General features: G+C 44.6%; 1 long non-coding RNA gene across 2 annotated transcripts in view; it reads left to right on the top strand.

The window, feature by feature from the left end:
* LOC138300825 (uncharacterized) overlaps positions 1 to 16,121 on the top strand; it is a 37,974-nt gene extending 21,853 nt beyond the window's left edge. The window contains exons 2-3 of one of the 2 annotated variants that reach the window (XR_011205019.1): positions 11,105 to 11,193; positions 13,027 to 16,121. This is a non-coding gene — a long non-coding RNA (uncharacterized lncRNA). The remainder of the gene's footprint in view (positions 1 to 11,104; positions 11,194 to 13,026) is intronic. The other variant, XR_011205020.1, reaches the window with a different exon arrangement.
* The last annotated feature ends 8,048 nt before the right edge of the window (positions 16,122 to 24,169 follow it).

The raw sequence follows: 24,169 nt of genomic DNA, 5'->3' as shown, positions 1-24,169 counted from the left end.
CAGTATCACCTTTACTGAGTTACACATAATTCTTTAAACATATTCTGTTTTATTTTTCTGTTTCTAAACCTTCTACAGTAGTGAGTGATTCTATACTGTGCTCTTGGTTCAACAAGGACTCTAGGTTGGCACGTAACTGGTTAGCTGATGCTATAAGGAAGAACGATTCTACAAGAAATCCCAAGAGAAAGCTAAGAAGGAATGAGCGGATTTGAGATGGCAAAATCTAAAAGATGCCAGGTCTTATGAATGTCTCCACTAATTTTTGGTCTTAGGAACTTGGGGGGGTAATGGACTTGCTGCTCCTCCTACAAATTACCTCACTTGGTCTGATTGGGCAGTGTATTTTCCAAAATTATCCTCTGAAGGTAGCCTAGTCTCTATCAAAGGGCAGTCTATTATCAAATAACTCCTGACTCTCCACCCATTTCCTTTGAAATAAAGGACATTATTATCTCTCCGATACCACTGCTAGTGGTCATGCTGTGGTACTAGAGGGCATTCCAGCTGATTTATATAAACTTGAGGGAGACAGCTGGATCATGTATTTACATGGTATAGTATATGCCATTGCGAAGGGTGCCCCAATTCTGGATTCATAGAAGGGTGCGGAAGCGATCCCCATTTATAAGAAGGGTGATAGATGCCTTCCCATTAACTATCGCCCAAATAGTATGATAGACTGTGCTCAAATTATCTTCTGCCAACCATTGTTGAATAAAATCCAAGTGTGGATCACTGATAATGAATTACTGTCTCCCTTCCGAACCAGCTTTCACCAGAAAACTAAAACGATTGACAAGGTGTTTTGTTTTTTGCATCTTTAGCAACACAAAAGGATGATGGACGGAGTATTTGTTGCCCCAAGTGGGAAGGGTATACCCAGACGTGGGTCCCGTGCTTGCTATGCCACCAGATTCAAGCTAGCCTGGCTGATGAAGGGTGATACCCTGAAACCAATCCCAGGATGCTTGTTTCTGGTTCAGGGAGGACCTGGCCTGGCAGACTGATTTGCATATGGCTGGGTCCAAACTGGAATGGCATGTCAAGCAAAAACACTGATGGATTAAACCCAGATCTGTGACTGGGGGTGAATGTTTGATTTGCTCTGCATTCTGTCCATCTTCTGTTGTTTTTGCATATTTACCATATGGCACACCATGGCGGTAGTTAGGGAGCTAGCGTCAAAATATCCTGCAAAGCACATTGAGGCCCATTGAAAACGATGGTGTGCCTCCTTCTAACACCTGCTCTGTTCAGGTGTTACAATGGCGCTAAAAATGGCGCAAAGAAATCATTTAGATTTAATTGCACCAATTTTTCAGCTCCCCTAATGGGGGAATGCCCCCTTGAAGAATGTGGTGCATGGGGTTGCAAAGTGGATCAATGCATCCATAGCACTACTTTCTAAATATGGGCCAGTGTTTTTGCCTTAATATTGCTACATTAGCGGGAAAAGAATTACACTAATGTGGCTATTTATGCCGCTGGGCCCTCTTAAATCTGGGCCTTAATGTCTACAGAAGGGTATGCCAGGTCCCTCTGCTGCACTTGTTGTACATTGACTTTGTGTGTTCCACGTTGGTAGAAAGTGAGACAGATATACCAGTGGGCATTCAAATGAGAATACAGGCACTAAGACCTTTGGACGACGCTGTTGCCATCACAAAGACTGGTAATTCTTGTCAGAGATTATTGAACATCTTTGGGAAATATGCTGTGGAAAATATCCCAAATATTCTTATTGTTAAATCAAAAGCAATGGAAGTAGGACTCAGTAACCATTCAAATTAATAATAAGTCCAGTGGTATGGTGCTGTAGAAAAAGTTACAAATTATTACCATTTTGCGAGATGATATGGAAGTAATATGGCTCTAGGGAACATAGTAAGAAATATTTGTTAGGCTTATCCAAGACCAATGGGGCAATCATGACATTTGGTGGGAAAGTGTTCAGTCAAAGCACCAATGAAGGTCTATGAATTTGAAATAGTAATTAAATCATAATGAGGTCAGGAGCCATCAAGTGGGAAGACCTATGGGTACTACAGAAAACAAGTTCATCGAAGAATTTTGAGAGTACCTCTGAAGGCTAGTAATTGGATTGCGCATTGGAAGTTGCACATACATTTCTTGACTGATTATTGGGTAGAAATCAGGGTGAGAAATGAGTCTTATTTAACCTTAAACTAACAAACGGAAATGTTTGTTAAAATGATAGATAGCAATGGTAGCCTGACATCAATTCAGAACTTTATGGAGTAGGACTGTTCTAGCAATTATATATACAGCTCCCACAAGGATATTAATTACCAAACCTGGGCTAAATCGTTTGGTGGTGCTGGCTGTCTTAGGGCTTGTGATACTGGTAATTATAAAACTGGGTTTTTGTGATTACAATAACTTTTATTTTACTATGGCTACAGATTTAGATAGTCTTTATAAAATAGATAATTGCCACATTAGTTGTCTGTTTAAGAATCAGACATGATAATGGTGTATGAAGTGGCTTGGTAGTTAATACAGAGGTATGTTCTTTGGTAAAGTTATGTTTAGATCAGCAGTTCCAAAAACTGTGGGTCACATGCTGATCTTTGGTAGGTTGGAAAGCCCGAGCAATAAATAAAGATACTTTTAAATTCTGTGCTTATCTTACCACATTTGCTGGTACTTCAAAGTCAGAGGTCAAGTGTCAGGCAAGGTCTTCTGACAAATTGCTGCTTTATCTTTTAACATGGGTATTGAGGTTTACATTTCTCTGTATGCAAAGTGAGAGGAGTTTTAAAAGTGAATCTTGCTGGAGGACAGGGAGTGTAAAAGGAATGGCTTCATGGTGTTGTTTTTTGCAGCACATAACAAAATGTAAATACCTGTAAATGAATTGTCGGAAGTCATCAGTTAGGAAATTAAAAATGAAGCACATTTTTTGTAATTCGGAAGTGTGCTGTTCCCAACACACAAATGCACCTTACTTGGTATTAACACCTGTGTGCTGTATAGTTTTACCAGTAAAACTGAATGCCCATGCAAATTTAGTGGTCATTTCAATGGAATAAATGTTGGATGTATACGACAATGCTCTACTACACAACAATGTAGTTCCATAAAAAAATCGCCCTGTCTCATGTACATTAAAGGTAGGTGGATCGTAAAAGTTTGTTGGGTCGTGATTCTAAAACGTTTGGGAAACACTGGTCTAGAGTATTGCATGTGAGGTAGGATATCATAGATATAAAGAGTATTGTTTAAAAATAAACTGTGGAAGAGTCCACTACTTAATTTGGACAAACAGGCCCTCAAGGATGAGTGGAGGTTGCTATTTAAATGTAAATAGCTTGGAATGAGCATTTATTGACCATTTGGTGATATGTAGGACTAGATATAGGTAGGAATGTAAATTGATGAGACAGCAAGCTATTCCCAACATCTAAACGATTTACAATGGAAGTATTATAAAATGTATTTCTCAAATGTTTTAATAGCAGCACACAAATTTAAACACAATTTTAAAATATATGTGGGAATAAAATCACATGAAAAATGATTGTACTACTGAATGCTGGGGCAAAGAATCTCGAAATATAAGAGAAGCATGGACAAAATATCAGGCCCAAAATATTGAAAGGTAAATACATATATGTGGAGTAAGGTACAGAGAATCAATCCTTACCTTTTGATGTTTTGGATTCGATATTTTGTCCCTGATATTTGGGGGTACACCTAGAAGGGAAGATTATTGTACTTACTGACAGCTCCAAGGGTTTGCTTTGCCTGGGGTCTACACTCATGACCACAGAGCCAAAGTCAACCAAGAAAAAGCCTACATTTCTTAATTACACATAACCAGTCATTATCTATGAGGGTTCTATGACCTTGTTAGCAGATGCTGGATTTCATTTCATTATTTTATTTACCTTGCTTGTTTCAACAGCTCAAAAAGAGGCTTTGAAATATTTTGAATTACTTGGTGAAAATGTGAAAATCATTGTTAATTTATAGTTCCTACCCCATACTTTTATAATTATATTTTATTCTAATGCCAACTCTCTGGAGTGTATAGTCTGTCTTCGCTTCAAAACACGTATCTGTTTTATATAGACCACTTGTGGGGCGGATGTCTTTGTGATCAACTTTCCAAAACTGTGCTAGCAGAGATCTAAACATTTATGAAAACACATTGTTGCCTTTGGCCCTCAGGGAAAAGGAATAAACCCACCAGTTCAAGTGCTTCTAAAGCAACTTTTACTTGATAATCTGAAAATATATAGGGAGCCAAGATGGTGGGTAATAACATCTATATGTGATAGGCAGGTTGCCTTTGTGTCCATGGACAGCTTCACCTATGACAAAGATCTGTAGATAGTGGGGCATATTTTGGTAGGGGGAGGTTGATGGGGTTATGGTTCAATTATTTGATGTTCACATAGTGGTTCTGGCGAATGGAGTTCCTAGACGTCAGGGTTGAATGCAGAACTGAGCAGGGTAGTTTTAGATGATGTTGCTTCATTTTGAGGTGCAGAGGATGTTCCTTTCACAAGGGAGTTCCTGGGTGCAGTGTTATTTTTTGTATACATTTAGGCTGGTTGAGGTTGTTGTTTGTTTAGATTTTTTTTTAATTAGTTTTTACCAAGATCTGACAAAATAACAAAAGCATTTAAATTATAAAATTTATCTTAAACATCTTTTCCAATAATTTTCAATAGGATAACACCAGTTGAACACAATGAAGCTAGGTGACATCCCACATTTATTTTTTTATTGGACCTGAATATGATTACGTACAGTTGTCTTGAAAGAGTTTGCCCCATATATGGGAGAACTTTTTACCACTGCCCACTCTCATAGCATACCTAATTTCCTGATTTCTGACCCGTACCATTTTATTCAGCCATTCTACAGAGGAGGGAATTTGATCGAAGCGCCAGTTTCTTAACAAGAGAGGTCTAACAATTACAGTGGCAATAAAAACAAGTTTTTCCCACCTGGGTGAAAGCCTTGCCCCGGGGTCATTGCCCAAGACCACCAGCCAAATACTGGGAATTATAGGTATCTGAGCAATAGTTGTTAATATCTTAAATACCCCGTCTCAGTATTCCTGAATGAGTCGACATGTGCCAATCACATGTGTCCAACTTGCCATGCCTGCTACCTTACAGCAAAAACAGAGATCGGGGCAACTGGGCACTATCCGGGATAAGGCTTGAGGGGTGCGATATAATAATCAATTACTAAAAAATATAATGTGATGCCAATTCGCGCCTCTAAATACTGTAAAATGTAAATGATTGATCTTCTCCCAGCACTCCCTTGACAGCTCGAGGCCCTCTTGGTGATCCCATTTTCTCGCCTCTTTTACCCAGAGATCAGTCTTTTCCCGCTCTAGGAGTAGCCTTCTCCATGCATCCGCTCGCCTTACCCCAGGAGGGCCTGCCAGTTCGGTAACTAATGTATGTGTATTATAGATTAGATCGATATCCAGGTCACTCAAACTATGGAGCATAATACTATAAGATCCCACAAAGAAGAAATCATTTTGGACGACTGTCTGAATATTTGAGTGTTTCCCAATTGTCATTGATAAGAAAGTCGCCTATTTTCCTAAATCCTGCATAATCCCATTTCCTCGCTATCTCTAAATCGAGTTGAGAACCAGAACGCAGCGTAAACTGTGCAAGAGGAGTAAGAAAGTGCAAATATGGGATTGAATATCTTCTAAAAAAATCTGATTTTCTTTTAAGGAGCCACTTAAGAATCTTGTATAGAACTTTCCTTGGAGATTTCACCAACAGTGCAGGATTCCTAATATCATGCTCCCTGCAGATTAATACACGCGAAAATCCGAGTAAATAGGCAGGATGTGAGTTGGTTGGCTTTAAAATTAGTCAAGTAATGTGCGAAAAAAGCAAAATAATAATCTTTGAAGTTTGGTAGTGATAATCCCCCCTTTTCTATATCAGCATACAGCGTACTTAACGCAAGACGCGCCTTATGATTTTGCCAAATAAATGGGCCAAACATAGAATCTAGGGGCATATTTATACTCCGTTTGCGCCGAAATTGCGTCGTTTTTTTGACGCAATTTCGACGCAAAACTAACTCCATATTTATACTTTGGCGTTAGACGCGTCTAGCGCTAAAGTCCATGGAGTTAGCGTCATTTTTTAGCGTAGACACCTACTTTGCGTTAATTATATGCAAGGTAGGCGTTCCCGTCTAAAAAATCGACTCCGAGGCATGTGCGTGGGATTTATACTCCCGGGCAAAAATCACGCCTGGGAGTGGGCGGGTCAAAAATAATTACGTACGGCCGCTTTTGCGCCGTTTTTTAGCGCCTGCAAAAGGCAGGCGTTAAGGGACCTGTGGGCTCTGAAGGAGCCCACAGGTGCCCCCCCCATGCCCCCAGGGACACCCCCTGTCACCCATGCCCACCCCAGGAGGACACCCAAGGCTGGAGGGACCCATCACAGGGACATTAAGGTAAGTTCAGGTAAGTGTTTTTTTAAAAAAAAAATTGTGGCACAGGGGGGCCTGATTTGTGCCCCCCTACATGCCACTATGCCCAATGACCATGCCCAGGGGACAGAAGTCCCCTGGGCATGGCCATTGGGCAAGGGGGCATGACTCCTGTCTTTGCTAAGACAGGAGTCATTTCTATGGGGGTTGGGAGTGAAAAAAAATGGCGCAAATCGGGTTGAGGCGAAAAAATTGCCTCAACCTGACTTGCCCCATTTCTTGACGCCCAAGCTCCATATCCCCCTACGCCGGCGCTGCCTGGTGTAAGTCGTTTTTTTTAACGCACACCAGACGGCGCCGGCGGCTAACGCCATTCAATAAATACGGCGCCCGCCATAATGGCGTTAGCCGGTGCAAATTTTTTTGACGCAAAACTGCGTTGGCGCAGTTTTGCGTCAAAAAGTATAAATATGGGCCCTAATTTCTTAAAAAATAGAGACGTTAATACACAAGGGATGGCCCAAAAACAAAAATTTCAATAATGGCAATATAGATATTTTGATCAATGCAATTCGACCAAGTATAGAAAGAGGGAAAGACCCCCAGCATGCAAGCAGGACCTGGGTTTTCAAGAGCAAAGGGGTGTAATTGAGATCATACAGGTCTCCTATATTGGATCAAAAATTAATCCCAAGGTATCTCTTTGGCCTAGTATTCACACAATGTAATAATTCGGGGAGCAGTCTATTTGAAGAAGTACCACAAAGAATAATAACGGTCTAACTCATGTTAGTCTTGTAGCTGCCAATTTGCTCAAATTCGGAAAACACCTTAAAAACCTCCTCCTGGGAGGACCGTTCTTCATCCAAGAACATAATAAAATCATCAGCGTAGAGTTTAATCTTCCCCATTGATTTTAGTGGGGGATGAATCCGATTATTCTGTCTGATTTTAATAGCTAAGGGTTCTATGAAGAGAGCAAAGAGAATAGGGCACAGGGGGCACCCTTGACAGGTCCTGCATCAAACTTGGAGCTGACCAATACAAACAGAACTAATTATGATTTTGGCTTCAGAGCTTTGATACAATCTTTGAATTAACATAGAAACCTGGGAGGGTACCCTGTATCTAGACAATATTTCAAACAGTCAGTTCAATACAACTAAATCAAAAGCTTTTTCCGCGTCTAATAAAAGAATGATGGCAGAAATTGTATTAGAAGCAAAATAATCAAGAGCCTCTGCTAAATAGTGGGATTAGTTGCCAGTTGTCGACCGGCAATAAACCCATTTTGGTCAGGATGCACCAGTTTAGCGATAACACCCTTTAAGCCTATTGGCCAAAAGTTTCGTAATAATTTTATAGTCCGTATTTAGCAAAGAGATTGGACAAAATGCATTAGGGTCCTCCCTGTCCTTATTTTTTTGGGGAAAGCTAACCGCATTCCCTGAACACCATGAATTGGGGATCCGCCCGACTTTGAGCAAGCCATTAATTGAAGACAAAAAATCGTCTATAAATACATTGAAGAAAGTTTTATAAAATTCAGCCGGGAAGCCATCAGGTCCGCAAGCCTTCCACATGGGGAGGTTTTTAACAACCACGAGGAGGTCTGACTTCTTAAATGGCTGCAAAAGAGTGTCACTGTCTTCTTCCGTGATAGTAGGAATACCTAATTTCCCCAATAAATCCCTAATGGTCTTAAGGTCCATATCCTGGGATTGGCTGTAAATTTGTCTATAGTGTTATAGCATGATTTCACCCATTGCTCTCGGATCAGTATGCCTTTCCCCGGAGGCAGGGCACCTCAGTGCGTGTAACATATTGCTAGAAATTTAGTCCCCTGTTTACTTTTGAAAAATGCATTTATTTTAAGTCTAGAGGCCAGTACCCATCCCTCCTCATGGAGGAGTTGCTAGTTGAACAGCCACCTTCTAGGTTGAAACTTAGAGTATTCTGGAGAAATGAACACTTCCAATACCAGGGTGGCATGATCAGAAAGAACACAATGCCCCACAGATTGACTCTTAAAGCGCATTGTTTTGGATATCGGAAAAAAATCAATTCGGGAGGCGCTTATAAACCAACTTGAGATGCACGTATACTCTCTCTCATTTGGGACTTTTACTCTCCAAGGGTCACAGACCATCAATACTTTGATGTAATCTTTAAAGATTTTAGCAACTCTAGGTTTATGTTGTTTTTTACCCTTAACAGTAGTATGCATGAATGTATCCGGAAGAAAATTTAAGTCCCCACCAATATTGATTTTGCCTGGGAGTTGCAGAAGGGACTGAAACAGTTTCACATATGGGGCCAGGTCATCTATCAAAGGCGCATAAAAGCTAACAAAAGTAAGTCTTTCTTTAGCAATTAGGCAGTGCACCCAGCACCACCACCCTTCAGTGTCACTAAGAAAATCAAGTGCCCGAGCCCCAAGATCCTTAGCCAAAAATATCGCTTCACCTCTGTGAGCGGCTGGGGCTGAGCCAACCACCTTAAAATCAATGAAGCTTTTGAACAAATTAAAGCCCACTATTTTTCTAATCAGAATATGAGTTTCTTGTAATAGAATAACAGAGGGTTTAGAGCATTTATCCTCTCTTCAATTGCACCCCTTTTTATCTGCTTATTCAACCCATTGACATTCCAGGAGACTCTTTTTAATGAGTGGTTCAGCCTTGCCATTGGATTCTTGTAATAGATTGCCTAAATATAAAGTGATCTGAAAATGGCAGACAACTTTGGCCTTGGCCTGCATCAGATGGTGTCATCTGCATTATGGACTTAGTCATTCTGAATTGCTTATAGAGCTACATTTTGGTATGGAAAAAAAGGACCTTGTACCCCTTGCTGCCTCCCCCACCCATGCTCCTAAACCCCCACCCCACCCTTTGAGTGGACAACACCTGGGGCCCTCCCATCTGGGCAATCCGGGACCACCACCCACCCGACCCCCCTTCATCCTTAATCGGGTGCCTTGTCATGGCCCCCTAGTTGCTATAGACTTCAAAGGGACTGGAATGTAAGTGCCAAAGTGATGCGTTAAGTTTAAACTCTGCGGAATCAACCATTCCAAAAAGAATTCACCGCTCTCAGACCATAATGTGCTCTCCTCCTTCCATTCTATTTTTTTCTTATTTTATTCACCTCCCCCTCCCTCCTCCTTCGGCCTGATCGATTAGAGTTTTAAATCGAATGCAAAAGAGTCTTAGCAGCATCAACTGTGTGAACTATATTTGAATGTCCCTGAAAAAATACTTTAAGTTTTGATTGTTGCACGAGTCCTGCCAGAGCCCCGGATTTTTTAAATGCAGGGATCATCCCCTTCAATTCTCTCCTCCGACATGAAGCAGCCACCAACATATCTGAGTAATTTTTTAAAGTGTAATCGCTGGGGATCTGGTGTATTTAACACTTGATTGCTTGCTGAAGGATGTGTTCCTTGACGCGGAAGTTGCCGAAGTTTACAAGAATAGTTTGAGTATATTTTGCGTTGGGTGGCTGTACTGCAGGGACCCGATGGGCCCGCATGATGGTGAGATCTAAATGTTTATCCCTCGGCTCTGAAAGAACATGATGTGAGATAAGATCTGTAATTAAGTCCGTGACAGTCTGCCCATTTTCACGTCCTTCATGGACCCCCGTAAATCTCAGATTAGATCTGCGTGAACGATTCTCAGCATCATCTAGCCGGATCTGTAAGTCCAAAAGATCTGCTTGACATTTTACCACTAACAGTTCCAAAGAAGAGCATGCATCTTCCAGATCGGATACTCACTGATCTACCTCTTTAATGTGTGAGTTGAGTTGCTGTATATTACTACAGATTAAATTTAATTGCGATTCCGTTCTCTGGTTTGCTTCTTCTTGTGAGATTTTCAGGGTGTTTAGTTCAGTTAGAATCTGAAGGAGCAAAATTTCCGAGGGGATGCCAGTGCTTGCGGTGTCTCTGTGTTCCTGATACGGGTGCCCTGTTTGTGAGTTCAACTGATCTTGTACCAGGTGGGTGTGTCCATCTACAATGGCAATCATAGGGGGCCCCAATGCCATATAAATCCCAGAGATATGGACTGAATCGCCGAGCATATCAGAGGAGGAACTGTCTACCTGGGGGGCAGGAATGGAGTCATTGATTAAAGTAGGAATAACATATTTTAGGTCCCTACCAGCCCCACCACTAAACAGGGGATATAGCAGCTTAGATGCAGAGCCCGGACCCTGGGTTTCACTGCAACTAGCCTCGCAGTTAGAGCTGAAGGTTGATTGACTCAACAATAAGCAAACTTTATTAACTGACTCCAGATTCAGGTCCAGGTCTGGCTCTCTGACCTCCTCTGACATAGAATCAGGACCAAGACGCAGATCCGCCATGTTGATCATTGAAGGTGGTGAGTTGTGAGGCAGGGTGATACTTAGAGTTGAGTTAGTGGTTAGCAGAGGAGCAGTGTTTGGGAATGAGTCCATGATTATATTGCTATCGTCGGGAATAGGGCGCTTTGCTTTAACACTCTGTGTAATTTTGGCATCCTTTGCCCTGAAACTGATGTGGAGATCGACGCATTGTGAATGTTGCTCCCTGTCCTGACATAATATTGCAAAATCTTTTTCTTTTTCTTTTTTTAATATATTTTATTTCCCCCCTGCGCAGCTGTGCTCTGGCTGAGGAGTGCTCGTCACGTACCAGTTTGCGCCTGAGGCAGTGAACACTGTGTGGCCCGGGTTGGTGTCTTTTAGGAGGTAATTTGGAAGTTCATTGGCATAGTGAGCATACAGAGCACTGAGAGTGACTAGAATAATTTCATCAGCACGCAGTAAAGGTTTTGCAAACAAGTACTGTTAGATCTCTCCAGTGCTTTAAATGGGAAAAAATAAGTGCCGGTACTCATTAACATGAACTAGTAGTGTGGTGGGTGGGGCTAGCGGTGGAGCTTAGAGCAAGACATGAGGGTACTTTATGACTTATATACCAGTTGCAGCACATCCCAAAGGCCCATGAGAAATGTATTTAAATAAACAAAACAAGTTAACTCGTTACACAAAACGAAAGCTAAACACAATGATATTTTAACATTTCTTTTGTTTTGTAATATTTGCAGTTCTTAATACCATACTGTTATTTGCTGTTGTTTTGCACAATACTATATATTCTTGAATGTGCACACACAGAAAGAAACAAGCAGACACGCACACACAAAGCATTCCACACAGTCCTCCTTAAAGTCTTCCGATTCTCTTCCTTTTTCATTTGCTTTTCTCTCACACCAAAACACACACATACAAGCAGGCAAACACACATACATAAGCAGACCCTCGTTCAAAAGACTCAGGTGAGATTAATGCCATTGTAAACTTATTTCCTCCCATGGCTTTCTTAGTTGGCACTTTCAGCTGGGCTGCCTCTATTCCTGTGTTTGCACAAATGCATACGATAGTGTAAATGTGATTGACAGCACAGGGCCTGAATGGACACAGCGCGATGGTGAATACCCGGACATTAGGCACTTAATGTCTGCTGAATAGCTCAGCGGGGTCGGCTCAGGGCTACAGAAGCACCTTAGCTGTCAGAGGCAGGTTCAACTCTGACAGCCTAGTGCTCACCAGCACTAGCAGCTAATGAGCCTACCGTTCATGAGTAACAGTACTCTCCTAGGCAGCAGAGAAGTGCCGGTACTCAGAGTGGAAAAAATAAGAAGTGCCGGTACTCAGTTCCTGTGAGTGCCGGCCCATTTAAAGCACTGGATCTCTCCATAAAAATGAAACTGCAGCCTCTGTTTAGGTCCCACAACCTCTACCTCACCTCCCTTCTCCTTTGTGCTGATCCTTTGTGCTGATCTGGTCTCCCCTCTGGGGTGGAGCAGATCGGGGAACTGTCAAACGTTTCTGCCACCGAAACCAATTACAAATGCAAAAGGACAGCTTTCAGGTCCTTCTCGAAGTTAAACGTGCACCACGGCAGGCAAGTTAGAGCAGGAACCTCCCTCGGCGACTCCGGCGGCTTCGGTAATTGTTCCGCGATCAGGAACGCCTCAGCGCGACCATAGTGCATCCGACTGCGAGCGCGCATCCTTCCCTCTGCGTCAATGGTTAGCCACGGAGCATGACGGGAGCTCCTATGCCGTTGTTTGTTTAGATGAACAGGGTGATTCTAACAGATAACTGGTCAGTGCTGTGGCACTCTTTGGTGACCTGCACAATGTGCTTCTGGCATATGCTGATTTATTTCTAGACTACAGTGGTGTGTGCCGAGAACCACTGAGGATCTTTGGTGGGAATTGTGTTCTTGAAGGGTCCTGGGGCTGTTAGCTGATATGCAAGGGTGGTTCTTAGGGCTGCGGTTCCTGGACTGTAGTTTTATATTTGCGCTCCGTTTGATAGATAAGTCAGTGTGTGGGTTCCACATGAAGTGTATTAAAAATACTATAGGGGTACTGGGGCTTTCTTAACTAAATAATTGCTTTCTTGAGGCATATGGGGGTTCCTAGCCAATGGTGAGCTTTAGCACTTTCTACTGTGGACTGCAAGGGAAATAATGTTAAATGTCTAATGGTTTTTCTTATTTTAAATTCACAGATCGTGAGCCCTGAGACTCTTGAGATGAATGTCCGAACCACAGCAGCCTGCTGGACCCTTCTGCTACTGGCAGCATTCTTCTGCCACAATGTGGAGAGCAGAGGGGGCCGCGGAGGAGGTGGCCGTGGAGGGCGTGGAGCGGGACGGGCTACCCGTGTCCGCGTGCGGGCCCCTAGCCGCTATGGGTCATCAGGCACCTCTCTGAGAGTGGCTGCGGCGGCTGCAGCAGGTGCAGCTGCAGGAGCTGCTGCAGGTGTCGCTGGCAGGAGGATGTTATCACCTGGGGAGAATGGCTGGGCTGATAGCTCAGAGAGAGATGCCGAAGGGGGGAACCGAACACTACAGGGACTGTACAGCTACCGGGCCTGGACTTCCGACTCCTGCACTCTACCCATCAGTTACCTGCTCAGCCCATCTCTTGCCTTCATCATCCACTGTATGAAACTTTTACACTTTTAAAGGGATCTTTAGTTTCCCCAGTCTATTCTGCAGGTGTACCTCACTCCACAAACCTCACACGAACATGAGGCATCTTCTGTAATTTCCCTTCTAAATGCCAATAGTTTTGCTATTGGACCCAGACATCTCCGAGTTTGCAAAGTATTGAAAGCAATTGTTTTTCTAAAAGGGTTCATCCGTGGATGAAGGGCAGTGGAGTGGCAATCTACTAAGTTTTATTTAAATATTCAAAGTCTGTTTAATCAAACACAGACTGCCAGCTCCTCTTTCCTATAAAACCACCCCCAGGCCCTATAAAACAGTGTTTTGCACCATCAGCACATTACAATAAATAAATCAAGGAAACAGTGGTTGAAAAAGGTGCAGAAATGTTGTTTACTGTCTCACCTTTTTCCCCTTTGTCACATCTTTGGTCATACCAAAAGCCAGATCTGAAATGTAGAAGAACAGTGCAGTTGCTACAGTGTTGCTGTTATGTAAAAAGTGAGAAAGTAAAACGCGAGAAAGATTATAATTTGCAGTTACAAGGCAAAACACAACTTCGTTGACACATTGTGACGATCACCTGATTTACTGTAAATAGAACTTTTCTGAGCTGTTTGTAGTTTCCACACTCTATGAAATCATATTTCCTTTCCATTAGGTTATAGCTGTTTCGGGTTAGTCTCATAGCCTGTGCTTGATGTTTCTGATATAAGCAGGCCTAGACAGGGAAATTCAGAACAGTTACAATAGTCACTGGTTTCTGCTATGCCAGCAAGGCCGGGGCAGGGTTTGGTGACATGTCCTGTAATGCTTGGCATTTTTAACCCTGCCGCCCTTTCAGAGGTCTTGCGTTGATTACTATTGGTTGGCAACAGTATTACCACAAAGAAATCTCTGCTCAATATTTTAAAGCATTAGATGGGTTAGTGGATTACAGAGAACGGAGAGGTGGAAGAAATGCAGTGCTGCGGAGGTGTGGTTTCAGTACAGATTTAACAATATGTGAATGATATTTAGGGTACAGCATGCGTTCCAGTGCAGCCTATTCAGCAAAGTGATGGCACTCAACATAGACGCCACACACTGGCCTTGAGCTCAGCATGGGGACTATGTAGAAGTAGATCTGATGATCCTACTGCTGACATACTGAGGTGACAGACAATGTAAAGCCTCCAAGAAGACAATAAGAAATAAAGCCCTATTGTATACCCTGTTTCCTTTGTGGCAAAAGGGAGACATGGAGGTGGTCTTAACCAGGTTGAGTGTGTCTTGAAATTCTGCACTTTCGGGGGCCACAGAGTATTGTGAGCGTTCTATGATGTTATTGGGTAGGCAAAAATGTAGAACTTTTTGTTGTTTATAAGGTGTTTGGCCAACTGCAATATGTCGAGTAATTGATAGGCTGCAGTCTTTACTGTCCAGCTAATAAACTAAGATGGTCACATTTTATTGTCAATATAAGACTTAAGGTTCTGACACAAAACTGGATGGTTAAGATGTCTAGGGGCAAGGAAAGAGGATGAGAAAAATGTGTACAGTAGATGAAGGAAATGATGGGACAGATTGACAGGGCCCTATCGCCACCAGTGCGTCACTTTTTGTGATGCTCCGGGGGTGCAATGCCCTGCACTATATTCACAAGGTGGCATTAAGCCACTTTTTTGTGGCTTAATACCACCTTGTAAATACGGCCACTTCACACGCAGCACTCTGCGTGGAAGGGGCGTGCAATTGGTGTGTCTGTGGGCGTGCCGCAGCAACATCCATTGTATTTGGTGCTGCCACTGATTTACGAGTTTTTGTAAACCTGAGGAAGTGCCAAAATCTAACGGCAGCCCAGGGGGTAGCGTTAGAGAGGGGCAACAAGGTGAAATGCTTTCATTTCTCCTCGTCTTTTGCTCTTTCTATGTGTGCTGTATTATGTAGCACACATAGAAAGAGCAAATCACCGTTTAAGATCGTATTTGTGCAGGAAGGTGTCCCTTCCTGCACAAAAACAATCTCTCCCTCAATGTAGCCATCCTTGCACCATGGCGCAAGGGTGGCTGTGTTTGCGCACAGCAGCAAATGTATGGCCAGCACAGGGGAAAACACAGGGGTGCACTGTATTCTAGTACATATGGTGCATCCCGCGTTTTGGAAATGGCGGTGCGTGGCGCTGCCACATTTGGCACAGCGCACTGTCATTTTCTAGTAAATATGGCTCTAAATATTTCTGTTTTTGATGAATTTAGAATGAAAGAGAGGAGTGTAATTTGTGATGGACTAACGGGGTGTGGGCTTTAACTGAGGCATGGTAAGAGAAAGTGAAGGCAAAGAACTAGATTTGGGTTTCATCTAAAATTCAGTTCAGAGAAAAAAGATAAGGATATGATGTCAGTGTAGAAGGAGAATAGTAGCGGACTGTGGTCCTGTCCTAATTCAGCCATCAGTTAGTGAAGGTGTAGTTGTTGTGAAAGGAAGAAGTGTATCAAACTCTCTCTGGAACCGGTGAAACTCCAGACATTTTATATACATTTACGCAACATAATGTTTGAACTGTTTTGTTATAATGTTAACACTTATGTGTGATAATGTTAACACTTTTAGATGTTATTTGAGCATTCGTAAGAAAACCTAAAAAAGGAAATAATAAAGAGTCCTTGAAGTGATTTCCGGTCTCCCCTTTCTGATCTAATATCTTAAAGCGTTGGTACAGAAATTATCATAGCAGACTGTCAAAACATTTTAGTGAAAGCTCAAATACCGACGAAATTTTGAGAGCTGATTATAAGGATATAACACAGAGGTCCCCCCACCTGCTGGAAGTGCAGCAATAATCGTTTATAAACAACTCATATTTTAATAACAATGTCATTACCATTTCAATGATGTGTGCACTGGCAAGCTCGGGGGCGGGCCATTTCTGCTGTGCTAACTGATTGGCAGTAGCAGGGCTCACACTCAGGGGCATATTTATACTCTGGTTGCACCGAATTTGCCTCAACATTTTTTACGCTAATTCAGCACAAATCCAACACCATATTTATACTTTGACACCCGACCCCGCAAACGTCAAAAATTCCTCTGTGTGCGTAATTTTCTGGATGCGGGATCCCGCCCTGCGTTTCTGACATGCAAGGTAAGAGTTCCCGTCCCAAAAATGACTTTAAGGCCTGTGCGCCTTATTTATACTCCCATGTCATTTTGACACACGGGGGTGGTCCTTAAAAAATGGCGCACAGCCTGATATGCACCGTTTTTAACGCCTGGGTGAGGGCAGGCGTTAAGGGACCTGTGGGCTCATTTCCATGGCCTCTGACCATGGAAGGAGTCCACAGGTGCCCTTCCCTGCCCCCAGGGACACCCCCTGCCACCCTAGCCCACCCGTGGAGGACACCCATGGATGGGGGGACCCATCCCAGGTAAGTGGAGGTAAGTAATTTTACAGTGGCGGTACAGTGGAGGTAAGTAATTTTTTATTATTTTTTGAAGTGGCATAGGGGGGCCTAACTTGGGCCCCCCTACATGCCACTGTGCCCAATGGCCATGCCCAGGGGACAGAAGTCCCCTGGGCATGGCCATTGGGCAGGGGGGCATGACTCCTGTCTTTTCTAAGACAGGAGTCATTTCAATGGGGGTTGTGCATCACAAAATGGTGCACGTCCAGTTAGAGCCATGATTTTTTACTCTAACCTGACTTGCCCCATTTTTTGACGCACAACCCCCATTCTTCCCTACGTCTGCGCTGCCCGGTTAGAGTAATTCATTTTACTCTAACCAGCCCGCAGTGCCGGCTAACGTCAATCCATAAATAAGGCTCCCGCTTGGCGTGTTGGAATGGCGTTAGCCGGCGGTACATTTTTTGACGCAAACCAGCGCTGGCACAGGTTTGCGTCAAAAAGTATAAATATGGGCCTAAAAGTGCTCAGGGCGCATGTTGACCGGGTGTCTTGGGACGGCCAGCCCTACATGCGCACTCCTGCCCACATCAATCCAGCAGCTGTGTTAGCGGGGGGATTGCAGACACATGTCCACAGTCGCATAAGGAGTGCTGAGTTAGCCTGCTCCATCCAATCCTGTAGCTTCCCTAATGCTGAAAACGACATGAGACAAGCTGCAGGATTGGTGAGGTTCACCTGGTGTCAGCAGTAGACAGCAACCTCAGACGTTGAGCAGCGCAGGCAGGAGAAAGACAGTCATGTCCAGTTGTCTGCAGGCTGAAAGTGGGGGAACGAAGCCTGCAAAGCGCAAGGTAAGATTGAAAAGTAAAAGTTAAGTGAAGTTACTGTGTTGTCTGTGTCAATGTGTATGCACACTGTGTTGAGTAGTCTGCGTTAGTGTGTGTTGCGTTGACTGTGTGAGTGTTTGCTGTGTTATCCCTAACACTGTGTGTCGGGTGTGTTCGTCTGCATCAGTATAGGTTTGGTTATTTCAGGAAATGTTTAGGGCACTTGGAGGAACCTTACCAAGATGGTATTACACCCTAACAGTATAACTCAAGCCCTGTAATAACCGAGGAAGCGCTCTCTCTCTCTCTATCTCTCTCTATCTCTCTCTCTCTCTCTCTCTCTCTCTGTCTCTCTTCTTTTTTCTTGCGTTCTCTCTCTCTCTCTCTCTCTTTCTCTCACCCACTCCCCATGCTCTCTCTCTCTCTTGCTCTCTCTCTTTGTGCCCAACAGCAGCAGAATGTTTATTTTATATAAGATGACTGTCTTCACCTCTCGTAAAAGGCAGGACGTAGTCAGGTAGACCCTGCTGTTGAACATCAGTGGCAGTCTCTTTATTACAAGCCTACTACAAAGTATAGTAAGTACCTGTATTTGTAATTGCTTCTATTCTCAAGATGTCTGCAAAACCAGGAATATGTCCAGATTTGGGTCCCTCACAGGATTCAGGCTACATCTCACTAACAAGGAATAAAAAGTCTGAAGATTAAAAGTTTCAGAACATTCACCTTTCTGCCTGTACCTCACAGAGGCTGTGGTTCCGACATGGAGTGCTTGCAAAAAATCCACAACTGAATTAGGTAGTCCCATTTTATATAAGGACCCCTAGAGTTTAGCTCGATTTACCCTATCAAAAGCACTACTAAGGTCCATAAAGGCCAAGTAAAAAGTGCCTTTCTTGGCAATCATATACTTAACAATAGCTATTAGCAAATTTAGGTGCTGCTCATGGATCCCAAGTCCTTCTCTGAACCTGAACTGTACCGGGCTCATGAAAGCTTGTTCCTCCACCCAACTCTTAATATGCTGCAGAGCAATGTGGCCCAAGATTTTAACCAAAGATTCCAACAAGGAGATAGGGCAATAATATTTAGGATCGCAACAATTCCCCTTTTTGAACACAGGCACTATACACGCTGACTTCCAGGATGCGGGAATGCCATAACTCATAGCAGCATTTAACATATTAACAATAGGGGCCCAAAAGTGAACATTAACTTTATGAAGGTCCATAAGAATGCCATCCGCCACCGGCCCCTTATTGGCTGGACTTTCCTGAACAGCAACAATCACCTCATCAAGAAAGAACCTGGGGCCAGATGTATCAAAGGGTTTTACCCATTCTGTGTCTATGGGAAACTGTGTTCATACATATGGCCCCTGATCTCTAGGCTGTAACAGGGGTCAACTAAGCCCTTCTCATCTGCCCTGTGGGCCTCATACGAATAAATACTACAAAAGAGGTTAAGCCAGCTATCAAGCGGAATATTGTACACCATCCTTTTAGATGTCTCTAGCAAAACGTCTCCTGTTAAAAATGCTCCAGAATAACTCTGTATTCCTGGTATGACAAGCTTGAACTAAAACCTCCCACAGCTTTTATTTCTTCTCCCACTTCCTGTTTCAATTACTTATAAGCTTATTCTGGGTCCTAGCTTTGATCACTTTTCTCCTACCTCTGGGAAGCAGATTTAACTCCTTACACAGAGTTTTTCTTTCAGCTTTACAAGAATTGTCTGAAAAACCACTCTGCTGTTTATTGGAAGGACCACCAGCCATGTTAACAATAACTCTGATAGAATTATTCCGCTTCACAATTGCGTCCATAACCTCCACAGAAGAAGGATTTTCCGTCGGCATTATCCCCAGGATCAAGTTGAGGTTACTTTTCACAATGGTCTAAAAAAACTGAGGAATGTTGGCGTGACGACAATGCGCCCTAAGACCTCGATCCTTGATTACCAGACCCTGAGGCTCCATAGCAGCAGGGGGGCATCTAACAATGGGCAGTTAAAAAGTTAACAGGAGAGAGATATGGTCACTGCAATCCAGCTCCACCTGTACACCACCCCGCCAAACACATTGGCTCATAATTGGAAACATGAAACATAGGCCCTCATTATGACCCTGGTGTTAAATCCCACTTACCGCCATACTGACGGCCGCCAACTTATCGCTGCGGCAGCTGATATCCGTTCACCATATTATGACCCACACACACCAATCTGAAACAATTCAGCCACAGACACAAATCCACCAGCCCAAAGGTCAGTGATTAAGTGGCGGTATCAAAACCCACACCGTTACCCCAACAGAACAACGCCCACCACATTATGACCCACGAATCACCACGGCGGACGTTCAATGGTGGTAAACCAGTGGCGGTACATACCGCCACCCTCACAATGGACACCCACAGACAAAACAACACCACATTGGACAATTCAAACAACACACACCTGACACCCATACACACACCACAGCTCTATAAAACACACACCCAAATTACCCACAACCCTTTACGATTACAAATCATTGGCATGAGACTGACACCATGACCACTGCCACAATTACATACACACACCACATACACCCATACATCCCTTATGCACCCCACTTCACACACCCCAACACATTACCAAACTGACATCACATAACACCCATGGCACCACAAAGGCACCCACATTTCACTGAGGAGGAGTTAAGGGTCATGGTGGAGGAAATTTTCAGGGTAGAGTCATAGCTATTTGGAGCACAGGTGCAGCAGATATCAATAGCCAGGATGATGGAGCTATGGCGAAGAATCATGGACAGGGTCAATGCAGTGGGACAGCGCCCCAGAATAAGGGACGACATCAGGAAGAGGTGGAATGACCCACAGGGGAAGGTACATTTCATAGCAGCAATACACCAGCTCTCTATCCAGAGGACTGGCGGTAGATCCCCACCACCTCCCCCACAACTCACAGCATGGGGAACAAGTCTTGGCAATACTGCATCCTGAGGGCATGGCCAGAGTCGGAGGTGGACTGGACTCTGGTAAGTCAACTTTCAACAATAATCACCCCCTACCTGAATGCCATCTCACACCCTCACTCCCATCACTCCACTACATCCCACACACTCCACCATAACATCTCTCTAATCCCAATGCCAAGCCCTGCATGCTGTACCAATTCATGGACACCCCTCACAGCCCTGCATTGACACTCATCACAAAAGCATTCACAGCCTAGAGAACTAACAATCCCACCATACACCAACATACACACGTAAAAGCTGGCATGGCAACACCAACCATAGAGGGGAAGCCAGGGATGTACAATATGTCATACACATGAAGCATAATACATCATAATACATCATTTACATCCCCACAGGTACCCCAGCCAATGTCACCAGAGAGGAGGTGCCAGCACTATCCAGTCCCCCAACTGAATGCAGAACCAATCAAACATTCACCCCAGTCACAGATCTTGGGTCAATCCATCAATTCTTTTGTTCACCATGCCACCCCAGTTTGGGCCCAGCCATATGCAAATCAGTCTTGACCCTGTTCCCCAAGGGAATAGTCCAGCCCAAACTGCCAAGCCAGGTCCTCCCTGGACTGGAAGCAAGCATTCTGGGACCGGTTTCTGGGGATCATCCTTCATCAGCCAGGGTAGCTTGAATCCAGTGGCACAGTGAGCCCGGGACCCATGTCTGGGCCTACCCGGCGCACTTATGGCGACCTGGCTTGGCAGTTCGGGCTGGACTGCTCCTATTGGGAGCAGGGTCAAGACTGATTTGCATATAGCTGGGTCCGAACTGGGGTGATGTGGCAAGCAAAATAACGATGGATTAAACCCAGATCTGTGACTGGGGGTGAGTGTTTGAAAAGTGTCAACATTCCGTCCATCATTTTATTTTGTGATGTGACATTCCTGCTGCCAAGCCCACTGTCACTTGGAAAGAACCAGTTGCCAGGAAATGGAGAACTGATAGCACTTGCACAAGAGAGGGGATCCCAGTGGGCTGATGGATAGCAGATATCAGGTCTGGCTCCAATTGGGCACACAGCTCTGTGATTGTGGCTCTGTCCAGTCTATAGGTGAGTATTATGTGCCTTTCCTCCAGTGTAACCAAGTCCACCAGGGGTCTGTACACAGAGGTATGTCACCATCTCCTATTCATCCGCAGCAGTGGGTATCTAAGGGACAAAAGAGTGAGGAGGCTGTTACAAACTGAACAATGGAGCCACAACAGTAGTCCGCAATCTGTAAACATGCAATGAGACAGTGCAATTTGTCAGGTATGTGCCTATTCATCCTGTGACGCAGCATTATTACATAGGCCTGCCCCCCCCCTGGAAATGGCATCCGCCTGTCCTGTGTGGAGGGACAGGTGAAAATGAGGTAATGCCGCTGATGTTGTGTGCTGTGGCAGTAGGCGGTCGTGAACCACCATGCAATTCTTCATTGGTTATAATTGGGTCCTAGGAGGTACAGTGGCCAATGGGGATCTACGCCAGCGGTGACAGTATGCACCGCCGCAGACGTGACCGCCATTTTCTATCTGATTCCTCACTTGTTTCCTGACCTTCCATAGGAGAGGACCTACCCTGCATATGGTGCTGTGACCTGTGTCTGGAACCTACCATGGCCCCTGTGACCGGGGAAAGGGCCCCAGCCTTCACTTCAGAGGAACTAGAGAGACTGGTGGATGGGGTCCTACCCCAGTATGGACTGCTGTATGGGCCTCCAGACCAACAGGTGAGTACACTGTGGGCACGATGCATGTGGCATGAATGCATAGAGGTGTGTGTGAAGGTATTGTGTAAGGGGGGAGGCATGTCCTCTTGGCTGGGTACACGTTGAGTGCTGGGCTATGGGTGTGCCAATAGTGATGGAAACGGTTATGGTGGGTCATTCGTGTTTGTCTAATGGTGTTCTCCTGTCTGTATTACCTCTGCAGGTCAGCGCCCATCACAAGAAGAGTAGATGGCGTGCCATGGCCAAGGAGGTGCGGACCCTGGGGGTCTATGGCAGGCTGAGCACCCACTGTCGCAAACGGTGCGAGGACCTGAAATGCTGGGCACGGAAGACGGTGGAGGCCCAGCTGAGGATGGCCTTCCAACAAGTAAGGGGTGCCCGTCGGACACTGACCCCTCTGATGGCCTGCATACTGGCAGTGGCCTATCCAGAGCTGTATGGGTGCTTGAGGACATCACAACAGCCACAAGGGGGTGAGTACAGTAGCCATCATTGAAGGAAACGTCTGGAGGGGTGTATCTGGGTGGTGGTGTTACGACTCAGTCGTCCCATTTCCAGGGGGCGCTGTAAGGGGACTGTCAGAAGCCTGAGAATCACCTTGAACACCTATCTAGAGTCCCTTACTGACTCCTGTTTGTTTCCCTTTTCTCCATGGTACACTTGTGTAGGACTACATTTGCTTCTTGGGACTGCAAATCCCATAATGCACAGCTTGGTAGTCAGGAAAACCCGGATTCTGTTTCCCATTGTTTTCAATGGGAGAAGTCCTTTTCACTGGATCCTCTCCTCCAGGACTTGCAAGTGTCCGGAACCACACACACCTGAAACCTCTCCTGTGCAGCCCAGCTTGGAACTGCTTATAAGCAGCCATTTCCTCAAGCTCCCCGTCGTGCATCGGACTTCAATTCCTTTGTGTTACAGACCCCTTGTCGGATGGTGTTCCAGTTTTGTTCCTGTTCTGTTCCAGCCTGATCCTGTTTCCTGTTTCTCTGCCCTGCTCCTGCCTTGTTTCAGCCTGAACCTTCTCTCTGTTTCCCAGTCCTGTTTACCGCTCATTTCCTACTCCCTGTATTCCAGTCCTGTCCTTGCCTGTTCCAGCCAGAGCCTGTTCTCAGTTTCCCAGTCCTGTCTCTGTCTGTCCCAGCCAGAAGTTTGCGCCCTGTTTTCAAGTCCTAGACCCGCCTTTGCTTCAGCCTGAGCCTGTTCCAGTTCTTGCCTCTGCCTTTTTGTTTGTTCCCTTCTGTTTCTGTTTCTTCTTGGTTCTTTGTGTCTGGTAAGTGTTCTATAAGTCTTCACCAGTGTATACGTGTCCTCCTGTGTACTGGGGTTGGCTCCTGGTTTCCAGGAGGCAATTCCAGCCCCCATCCTTGTCCAGTGTTATACGTTGTATTTTGTGCCTAACAGTGAGTGTGCTATTGCTGTTTCCTCAGGAATCGCCACTGTGTTTCCAGCTGGACCCACAAGAGCGTGTCCTGTGTATGTAAGTACTATCCTTGTTTGTGGGTCCAGACAGAATCACTGCTGCTGCCTCCTTTCTATGGGGCTGGCAGGGTGACTATCTGTAAGAGCAAACTGCACAGAGGCATTGAGATTCCCTGTCACTGTGGGAGGTTCTGCGCCTTACTCTGTGTACAACCCCAGCGTGTTTGTCCACTGGTAATCCGTTTCCTGTTTGTTCACACAAGGGTTGCTCTGCTTTTACTTTCCTGTTTCCTGCGCCTACCCGTAGCTGTCCATTCT

The sequence above is a fragment of the Pleurodeles waltl genome, chromosome 6 (assembly GCF_031143425.1).
Source record: "Pleurodeles waltl isolate 20211129_DDA chromosome 6, aPleWal1.hap1.20221129, whole genome shotgun sequence".
Classification (NCBI taxonomy): domain Eukaryota; kingdom Metazoa; phylum Chordata; class Amphibia; order Caudata; family Salamandridae; genus Pleurodeles; species Pleurodeles waltl.
This window is presented reverse-complemented; position numbering and strand designations above follow the sequence as displayed.